The sequence below is a fragment of the Bos grunniens genome, chromosome 4, assembly GCF_055505025.1.
Source record: "Bos grunniens cultivar Pamir isolate PY7600 chromosome 4, Bosgru_T2T1.0, whole genome shotgun sequence".
Taxonomy (NCBI): Eukaryota; Metazoa; Chordata; class Mammalia; order Artiodactyla; family Bovidae; genus Bos; species Bos grunniens.
In genome coordinates this window covers 1,594,530-1,605,442 of record NC_141168.1, presented here as the reverse complement: position 1 = coordinate 1,605,442, position 10,913 = coordinate 1,594,530, and the positions used below count along the sequence as shown (strand labels likewise).

The 10,913-nt window shown below is 51.0% G+C and overlaps 1 non-coding gene across 1 annotated transcript; it reads right to left on the bottom strand.

Moving 5' to 3' along the window:
- Positions 1 to 7,083: 7,083 nt before the first annotated feature.
- On the bottom strand, positions 7,084 to 7,209 carry LOC147373366 (U6atac minor spliceosomal RNA). The gene has a single exon (XR_015163324.1). It is a non-coding gene; the product is annotated as a U6atac minor spliceosomal RNA (small nuclear RNA).
- Positions 7,210 to 10,913: the final 3,704 nt, after the last annotated feature.

Sequence of the window (10,913 nt, the reverse complement as noted above, 5' to 3'; positions counted from 1 at the left end):
ACTCCGGTTGGGAGGCCGCCCTCTGGCCACAGAATTGCCCCTGGCCCCCTAGGTTGCTCTTTGGGCCCTGGGCTGGCCATCAGCATCCTTCCGGCTGGAACGAGCCGTCTGGGCCAGGGTTCTCCTGGACCACCATCTCCAGCCTCTGGTTGCAGGAAGGTGTCAGCACGCATTTACCCATCTAGTCCATGAAAGTTTGCGGAGACCTACTCCGTGCTTCAGACCCTGGAAGGCACTGGGGGTTGGGCACGGGGCTCTGGGTGCTGGCTGGAGGGGTAGCCAGCACTGGGAGGGTTCAGGCCACAGCGATTCTGATGCACGTCCCCAGCGAGGAGAGGCCTGGCAGGGTCTACTTCCAAAGGGCCTGATTTCCAGGGCACGGGGTACAGAAGACACAGGTGCTGGGCGCAGCTGCAGAGAGCGGTCCCCTCGCAGCTAGGGGACTCGGGAACAAGAGGGAGCAGGCCTTCTTTCCAAGCTGGGGAGCAGACCCTAGGTGACCCCCGTGTGGGCACCGGCCCTGGGATGCCCCTCCTCCCCCACGTCTGCTCCACTCCACACCAAGCCTCCTAGGACAGGCTGGGAGTATCTTCCTCCTCCTGGACGTCAGAACAAAGTGGAGACGCTGTGGACACAGCTGGGGATTCTACTGGGGAGAAAAATCTTTCCTTGCTCTTCTAGATTCTTTGGCCAATCTAACAGTTAAACTGACATAAGACAGATTAACAGTAAAAAAGCAACTTCCATCCCTGCGGGGGTCCCACAAAAGCTGAACTGACTCTAGATACATGGGTGCTCCGTCGTGTCTGACTCTTGGACTCGTGCAACCCCGTGGACTGTAGCCCTCCAGGCTCCTCTGTCCTGGGGAGTCTCCTGGCAAGAATACTGGAGTGGGCTGCCATGCCCTCCTCCCGGGGATCTTCCCGACCCAGGGACTGAACCTCTGACTCTGATTCTTCTTACTCTTCACCCGCAGCATTGACAGGTGGGATCTTTATCACTAGCGCTGCCTGGAAGCCCAGGGTGACTCTGGCCCCCTTCGGTTACACATTAGATCATGTTCTTGCATGAATGTCTCTTTTCTTACGAGTGATGACAGTTACATGAGGCTACATAGGAAGCTTTACTTATGAGATCATACGTGCTAAGACAGCTCGAGGCAAAATGTCAGGAGGCCTGTAACCTGCGTTCAGATGGCTCAGCAAAAAGTGGAAAAGGAAGAGAGACTGAGCTGTGAGGAGGCGGCAGCAGTTGGCGAATCGAGGTGAAGATATCTGTTCATTCGACTGGTTTTTCAATTTTCCCGGAGTTCTGAGAAATTAAGAACTCAGAGTAGGGGGGCAGGGTCTGTGTTGAAGGGACAGTCCGTTAGGGCTGGGGGGTCAGGGGGCTGCCCTGGCTTGTCTGCCTGAACTGTGGCAGACCTGGGAGCCCTGGCTCCATCTGGGGGGGTGGTCCATTTGCTGGTGCTACGTGCCGGGGAAGCCCTGTCCTGTGACCATAGGTTCCATTTCAACCCCAGACAGCCCTTTCCAGGTTCCTCTGGGCTTCAGAACAGGAGGGTGTGTGAGGGAGGCTCAGGAGGGGGGACATGGGTCTACCTACGGCTGATTCATGTGGATGTTTGGCAGAAACCAACACAATTCTGCAAAGCAATTATCCTTCAATTAAAAGTAAATGACTTTTTAAAAAAGTCAAATATGTTAAGAGATAAAGTAAAAAAGTAGCGGGGAGGCGGGTGGTGAGGGGAATACACCAGCTTACTGGGAACCGGGACACGGTCATCCTGCGGGGATGCTGCTGGAGAGGAGAGGCCGTCCGTTGGAGAAGCTTTCAAAGAGTAAGCGAGGACCCATGTGGCTTCAGTTACAGAACCCGCGCTCCTTCTCTCCGCTTGTCCTTCTCAGAGTGTAGGAAGTGCCCTGATGGGCGGCGGATCTGCGGGACCGGCAGGTTCCCGCTTCCTCCTCTTCTCAGCTGGGCGCTCTGTGTCCAGGCAGTGGGTCTGAGCTCTACGGGAGGGCGCCAAGCTGCTCTCACTCCTTTGCAGAGCAAGTGGTGGTCCGCTGGAGGAGGCCTCGCTGCCAGGAGTTCTTTCCTGTTCCCAGGCCCCCGAGGCTGCCTCGGGCACCCCTCTGCCTCGTCTCTGAGCCTCAGTTTCCTCCTCTGGAGATCTGAGGGTCCTGGTTCTGGGCAGAGCAGCCGTGGAGAGGAAAGGGGAAGGGCGAGCAGGGGCTTTGCCTGCTGCGAGCACTGGTGTGAAGCCAGCTGCCCAAGCGCATCTGGTTTGTTGCTTCAGATTTCCTCCAGGAGAGTCTTCAAAAGTGGTGATGCAACCCAACCCAGCGGCCAGAACTTGGAACACTTCCGTGGTGATGGAGGTATGCCGGGGTCCAGCCCCGGCTGATCCAGGGTATTCGAAGCGGGGACGGCGTCGGCGAGGATAAGGAAACAACTGCTTAATTAAACGTTAATCAAGGATATAAAGAGTAATAGAATAAGGATAGCTCAGTGAGGAAATTCAGTGGAGAAAAGAGGCTGAATAATTCAGCCAGAAGGTAAGAGAAAGAACGACATGGTGAGGCCAAGTTTCGGTGAACAAGGCCCGCACTTTATTTTCCAAACTAGTTTTTATACCTTAAGTTATGCATAGAGGATAATGGGGGAAGGGGTAGAGTCAAGCAGCAAGCCAGGCTTTCTTCCTGCAAACTTATCGTATGCAAAAGCTTAGGTGATTTGCATCATCTTCTGGCCCGGAGGCCTGTTAACATTTTAAGACCTTTTCTTCAGAAAACTTATTTTTCTCTAAAGGTGATTGGTCAGGAGCCACCCTCCAAAAGCATTAGATAAAGTTGCATTCCTACAGAGCAAAGGTGTGGTGGGCTATAACAAGAAAAAGAATTAACTCAAGGGTCCCAGGTTACAAACATTAAAGCTACTACTTACACCAATTAATATCAATACACTGCCAGGGACACAGCAGGTAAGGGATATGGAGACTTAGCAGCAAACATTGGCCCAACAAGTGAAAATCCCTTCACCAATACAATTTCTAACCAATCTTTTAACTACTCAAAAGAATCTGTGTTTAGACAGTTTAGAACATCTCCTCCCTCTCACAGTTGGGAGGCTCTGAACAATCACATGTGGCCGGAAAAACCTATTCAGGCAGGCTAGAGGACTTCCAAAGGAGTTTGTAGGTTAAACACTGTCACACCCAGGAATTATTAACTGGAGCTGTAAGCTAACTCTTTTTTCAGAGAGAGGTAGTGGGGGACAGCCCCCCGTAAAGTCAGAGGTGTAGGTGAAAGCACAAAGCAGAAAGTAGGCAGACTCTGGTTTTGGGGGTAGATGCTCGAGAATTTCCAGGGAGACTCCTGAGGCTTGATCCCGCCTTTGCGTATGCCAAGCCTCCTTCCTCATGACCTTTGCCAGGGGCGGAGCTCGCTCCCCGCAGAGGTAGTCCTCAAGCTTAGCCAGGCACTCAGTCCGAACCCTGAGATTCTCCATGAACCAAAGCCAGAGGCCGCTTTCCAGAAGCCGTGGGGGGAATGAACTCTGGGCACGTCCTGGCACCTGGCTGGCCTGAGGGTCATCCGCTCTGCATTTCTTGGCTCACATGGGAAATAATAAACGTTCTGTATGCGCTGGTTACATAAAGAAGAGGCCACGTGACTGAGAGGAAAAGGGACCCGACAGGCTGCACACAGTGGGCCGTGGGACCCCCGCCTCGGTCCTGTCGCCCAGAGTTCTGACTCTCCCAGGTGCCTGATCCTCCTCCAGAGAAACCTCATCACGTGCACTCCTCCCAGACAGCCTGATAGTATTGGTTTGCAGTCTGAGTGCCTCCAGGATCACGGTCTGGTTACCCTGCAGGAGCCCAGTCCCCTGGGGAAAGCTCTAATGGCTTTGTTTCAGGCTCACCACCGGCTGCCCAAGTCTAGTCCATGCTGCCCAGGGGCTGGCAGGGATTGGCGAGTGGCTGGCGGTGACTGTTCCGGAGCAAGTGTTGAAGTCTAGTGAGAGGGACAGGGGGTGGGGCTGAGCTTTGGACAAAGCCTGTGCTCGCATATGACCACCTGAGAGCTCCACCTTGGGCTTCCCTCCCATCTTTTCACTGTGATAAAACACACTCAGCATGAACTTCACCGTGTGGACCATCTCTAAGGCTGGTGGGACACACTTAACCACCATCATCTCCATCACTCACCTTGTAAAACTGACACTCTGTCCTCAGTAAACGCTGACCGCCCCCCCCAACCAGCTCTTGGCTCCCCCCCATCTACTTTCTGTGAATTTGACGACCTTAGGGACCTCATGGGCTTCCCTAGTGGTGGTTCAGTGGTAAAAAAAAAAAAATCCACCTGCAGTGCAGGAGACTCGAGAGACGTGGGTTCGATCCTTGGGTTGGGAAGACCCCCTGGAGGAGGGCATGGCACCCCGCTTCAGTGTTCTTGCCTGGAGAATCCCGTGGACAGAGGAGCCTGGGGGGCGACAGTCCATGGGGTCACACAGAGTCGGACACGACTGAAGCGACTGAGCACACACACATAGGGACCTCAGTAGATGGAGTCTTAACGGTGTTTATTCTTTGGGGACTGGCTCATCTGCTCAAGGTCCATCCCTGTTGGGGCAGGGGGCAGGCTGTCCTTCCTGTTTAAGGCTGAGCCGCGTGCCGTTGCGTGGGTGGACCATGTTTCGTTTATCCGTCATCCATGAAGGCACACCGGGCTGCTCTACCTCTGGGCTAGTGCGAATAATGCTGATGAACATGCTGTGCAAATGCCTCCTTGAGACCCTGCTTCCATTCTTTCGTGTGTCTACTCAGGAGTTAGAACTGCTGGGTCACATGCTAGTCCTATTTTTAATTTAAATTATTTTATTTTATTGGCCCCACCGTGCGGGTATGTGGCATCTTGGTTCCCCAACCAGGGATTGAACGTGTGTCTCCTGCAGTGGAAGCCGGGAGTCTTAACTATAGGACTGCCAGGAACATGCTTTTATTTTTAATTTTTTGAGGAACTAGAATACCACTTTCCCCAGCAGCTGCTCGGCTATCCCAGTGGGTGTGGTGAGGTCATAAACAGTGAACGGGAGATTTTTGTCCGAGTTGGACTCCTCTGACTCTGGCTTATGTTTTCACTTTCCTAATTGTGCTTTTTTTTTTTTTAAATTAATTTATTTTTTATTGAAGGATAATTGCTTTACAGAATTTTGCTGTTTTGTGTTAAACCTCAACATAAATCAGCCATAGGTATTCATATATCCCCTCCCTTTTGAACCTCCCTCCCATCTCCCACCCCATCCCACCCCTCTAGGTTGATTCCGAGCCCCTGTTTGAGTTTCCTGAGCCATACGGCAAATTCCCGTTGGCTATCTATGTTACATATGGTAGTGTGAGTTTCCACGTTACTCTCTCCATACATCGCACCCTCTCCTCCCCTCTCCCCAGGTCTGTAAGTCTGTTCTCTATGTCTGTTTCTCCATTGCTGCCCTGCAAATAAAGTCTTCAGTACCATTTTCTAGATTCTGTATATGTGCATTAGAATATGATATTTATCTTTCTCTTTCTGACTTCACTCTGAATAATAGGTTCTAGGTTCATCCACCTCATTAGAGCTGACTCAAATGTGTTCCTTTTTATGGCTGAGTAAGAGGAACTAAAAAGTCTCTTGATGAAAGTGAAAGAGGAGAGTGAAAAAGTTGGCTTAAAGCTCAACATTCAGAAAATGAAGATCATGGCATCTGGTCCCATCACTTCATGGGAAATAGATGGGGAAACAGTGGAAACAGTGGCTGACTTTTTTTTTCTGGGCTCCAAAATCACTGCAGATGGTGATCACAGCCATGAAATTAAAAGACGCTTACTCCTTGGAAGGAAAGTTATGACCAACCTAGACAGCATATTGAAAAGCAGAGACTTTACTTTGCCAACAAAGGTCCGTCTAGTCAAGGCTATGGTTTTTCCAGTGGTCACGTATGGATGTGAGAGTTGGACTGTGAAGAAAGCTGAGTGCCAAAGAATTGATGCTTTTGAACTGTAGTGTTGGAGAAGACTCTTGAGAGTCCCTTGGACTGCAAGGAGATCCAACCAGTCCATTCTGAAGGAGATCAGCCCTGGGATTTCTTTGGAAGGAATGATGCTGAAGCTGAAACTCCAGTACTTTGGCCACCTCATGCGAAGAGTTGATGCATTGGAAAAGACTCTGATGCTGGGAGGGATTGGGGGCAGGAGGAGAAGGGGATGACAGAGGATGAGATGGCTGGATGGCATCACTGACTCGATGAATGTGAGTTTGAGTGAACTCCGGGAATTGATGATGGGCAGGGAGGCATGGCGTGCTGCGATTCATGGGGTCGCGAAGAGTCGGACACGACTGAGCGACTGAACTGAACTGAATACTCCATTGTGCACATGTACCACCACTTCTTTATCTATTCATCTGTCAATGGACATCTAGGTGCTTCCATGTCCTAGCTGTTGTAAATAGTGCTGCAATGAACAGTGGGATACATGTGTCTCTTTCAATTTTGGTTTCCTCAGTACTCTTGCCTGGAAAATCCCATGGACAGAGGAGCCTGGTAGGCTGCAGTCCATGGGGTCGAGAAGAGTCAGACATGACTGAGTGACTTCCCTTTCACTTTTCACTTTCACTCATTGGAGAGGGAAATGGCAACCCACTCCAGTGTTCTTGCCTGGAGAATCCCATGGACGGGGGAGCCTGGTGGGCTGCTGTCTATGGGGTCACACAGAGTCAGACACGATTGAAGTGACTTAGCAGCAGCAGCAGGGTATGTGCCTAGGAGTGGGATTGCTGGGTCATACGGTGGTTTTATTCCTAGTTTTTTAAGGAATCTCCATACCGTATTCCATAGTGGCTCTATCAATTTACATTCCCACCAACAGTGCGAGCGTGTTCCCTGCTCTCCACACCCTCCAGCATTTATTGCTTATAGACTTTTTGATGATGGCCATCCTGACCAGTGTGAGGTGATATCTCATCGTAGTTTTGATTGCATTTCTCTAATAATGAGTGATGTTGGGCATCTTTTCATGTGTTTGTTAGCCGTCTGTGTGTCTTCTAAAAACAGTGGTTCGATGCCACGAGGTAAGTGGCAATGCCTCAGCCATATGCATGCTGTCAGGCCCGAGAGTCCCTTCCATCCTTGTCAAGGAGAGTGCTAGCCTTCTCTCCTTTCATACAATGCTGTGCTTTTTGATGAACAAAAGTTTTTGCTTTTAATGAGTCCAGGTTTTCATTTTTTTCTTTTATAGTAAATGCTTTTTGTGCCTGTACAAATATTTTCACCTGTGTTTTCTTCTAGAAGTTTTATAGTTTTAGATCGACATTTGGGCCTATGATATCCTTTTGAAAATTAATTTATTTTTGGCTGAACTAAGTCTCCATTGCTGTGCAAGCTTCCTCTAGTTGCAGAGAGCAGACTACTCTCTAGCTTTTTCATCACTTAAATCACACCGATGCGTCATTTGTCACTGCCATGATACTGGCCAGCCAGTTGGGCATCAAGGAAAAGCCACTGTTTTCCTTTATCTTTTTAAAAAACTGAAGCACAGTTAGCTTACAGTGTTTCAGGCGCACAGCAAGCGGTTTGGTTGCACACATACATACAGGTATTAACTGTATTCCTTTAACAGGTATTTCCATTATAGTTTATCACAAGATATTGAACACGTCTTTCCTTGGGAACAACAGGGGACTAGTGACAGTGGCCCTCGAGGTAAAGAGCCCGCCTGCCAACGCAGAGACGCAAGAGACGCGGGTGTGATCCCGCGTCGGGAAGATCCCCTGGAGGAGGGCACGGCGACCCACTCCCGTGTTCCTGCCTGGAGAATCCCGTGGACAGAGGAGCCTGGCGGGCTGCAGTCCACCAGGTCACAAAGAGTCGGACATTCCTAGGAACTGGATTGCTGGGTCATACGGTGCTTCTGGTGTGTGTGTGGGCTGGGGGGCATATGGGACCTTAGTTCCCTTACCAGGGATTGAACTCCCTGCAGTGGAAGCATGGAGTTTTAACCACTGGACCACCAGCCAAGTCCCTATTTTTAGTTTTTTAAGGACCCTCCATACTGTTCTCCATAGTGGCTGCACCAATTTACACTCCCACTGACAGTGTAGGAGTGTAAATTTCCCCATACCCTCTCCAGCCCTTGTTTGTAGACTTTTTGAGCGTTCTGACCTGTGTGGAGACTTTTGATTGACATGTTCCTGTCGGCCATTTAAGGCAGTGTTCTGAGTAGAGAAACATATACTCTAAATATATATATGTGAAACTGCCCATGTCTCACTCAACACCTGGAGGTTTCACCATACCCTTTATCTGCGACTCTAATCTTCAGAGTCCAGCGCACATACATGGCACAGCAGTCATTCCTATCTCACTGACAGGGAACTGAGGCTCCTGGCAGAGTCAACGTCACAGCCGGGCACAAAGCTAAGCTCGTGCCTCAAGTGCTGGTGGTCCCAACGGAAAAGCAGCCTTTCTCCTTCTCGGCCCCGGTGCTGGCACTCTGTCCCCTTCCCGCTCAGCCAAGACCACACTGTCCAGAGGTCCGGAAGCATGACCGTTTTCAGATACAAGCTCCTCCCTGGTCATTGTCTGTCGAGATGAAGGACCTTCTCTAGTGCTTGCCCTTTTCGCATGCTGAACATGTTCTGGAATCCCAAAGCTCCTTACAGCTCTCTGCAATCCATCTGTGTCCTCCTTGCCTCCTCCCCTGGGGGGTCCTGTGTCAGATGGGGGGGTCCCACCTCTGACCCCTCTGTCACTACACCCTCGACTTCCCATCTGTTTTAAAGGAATGTGAGTTTCTCGATTTTACGCTGGGTTCCAAGCATCCAGACTCCTTGAGAATGACTTTAAGCTTCGCTTTCTCTCCAGCATCTTCTGTTCCTTTTCTGTCCACGGCCTCTTTAGTTAGAAACACGCAGGAATGTCTGTCTTTGCAGAAACAAACACAGCAAAGCCAGGTAAACACCAGGCCTTCCCGTGACCTTCTCTTTCTCCGTATCTTCTTTCCTTCCTTCTCTTTTGGGGACAAACCCGTCTAAGTCCTGCCAGGGTTTCCCAACAAGCACCAGGCTATAATCCAGTCTCCTGGAATCACTCCAGAAAAGGCCACCGACCTGCGAACCATGAACGGTTCTCAGCTCCCCTCCGTCTTTTCTTACTTGACGATGTTAACTATTTCCTGGGCTCACCCCTACCGCCAGCTTTTCGCTCAGCTGCTCCTTCTCTTCCCATGGCAATGAGGCTCTGAAGCCTTGGTGAGCAGCTCTGACAGGCCTTGGGAGGGCTGGGTCCTGGTGACACCACCTGCTGGGTGTTTCCAGCAGACCCCCATGGTCCCTTTTCCCCACAGCCAACATCTGCACTGTCTTCACCCACACCAGCTCTTCCTCCTGGTCAGAACTTCACAGTGTGGAATCGAGTCTTCCTTTCCTTCACCCCCACACCTCGTCAGGCACAGGTGCTCGAGATTTTTCTTTTTCTTCTATAACCCAAAAATGTTTCCAAGGTTTCACGGTCACCGTTTCCTTTCATTGTCCAGTGAAATAATTTGAGTCTCCTTCTAAAGTGACTGCAAGGACTTCCCTGGGGGTCCAATGGATAAGAATCCACCTGCCAGTGCAGGGGACTCGGGTTCGGTGGCTGGTCCGGGAAGATCCCACAACAAAGCCCAAGGGCCTCGACTACTGAGCCTGCAGGCCTAGAGCCGGTGCCCCGCGACGAGAAGCCACCACAGTGTGAGGCCCTCGCATCACAACTGGAGAGGAGCCCCCGCTCACAGGAACTAGAGAAAGCCCCCAAGCAGCAACAGAGACCCAGGCTGGCTACATTCAATCAATCATTAAAAAAAAAGGTTAAAAAAAGAGAGTACATCTATTAAAAAATAATAATAATAACATGACTGCAAGAAATCCAGAACCTGTCCCCTCCCTGGGCTCCTCTTCTAGGGTCTCCGGGCTGGGATCCGCCCCGTGGTCACTGTCTTTTAAACACAGGCCCGGCCCCCGCTTCATTCCTCAAGTTGACCTTTCACACACAAAAAGATAACACCAGGCTGGAAAGGCTGATCCCCATTTCTGCAGCCCTGAGATGTCACAGAAGGAATGAAAACGCTTGGAAACAGCTCATGATCCGACATCAGTGATCACAGGTCCCCAGGCTCCCTGCTGTGTCCTTCCTCCAAGTGGCCCTTCCAGCCATCCTCCCAGGCAGGCCTCTACCCCCCACCCCGAGCCCTCCCTTCCTGTCCACCTTCTGCAGTTAAAACAGGCACAACTTTTGCAAAGATGCTCTTCTCCACAGTGTCACCACGTCACACAGCCCTCCAGTCGGCCTCTCTCCGCTAGACTTCCTTGACACCCGTACCTTGCAGAGCCAAAAAGGAGGTTTCCTTCTGAAATGAGAGGCCTGTCGCCATGCCTACGGTGTGGGACAGCTTTAGTTTTACAGAGTACTAATCAGTCATTCAATCAGCTTCTTGGTGACCCTTGGATGGATTTCCTCTGTTTGGAGTTCTCTCCACCCACACAGGGCTTCAAACATTAACTCTTCCTGGTCTTCCAGAACTCACTCAAGATGGCCGCTTCTGAATGGAGACGCAGATGTAGAGAGCTGACCTGTGGATGCAGTGGGGGAGGGGGAGAGCAGGGCAAACGGAGCAGGTAGCATCAGCATATATACACTAGCCTGTGTAAAGTGGATCGTCGAGAGAAGTTGCCGTGTAACCCAGGGAGCCCACTCTGGTGCTCTGTGATGACCCAGAGGGGTGGGGTGGGGGGAAGGCAGGGGGGCTCAAGAGGGAGGGGCTATGTGTGTAATTATGGCTGATTAGAATCTGCCTGCGATGCAGGAGACCTGGGTTCCATCCCCAGGTGGGGAAGATC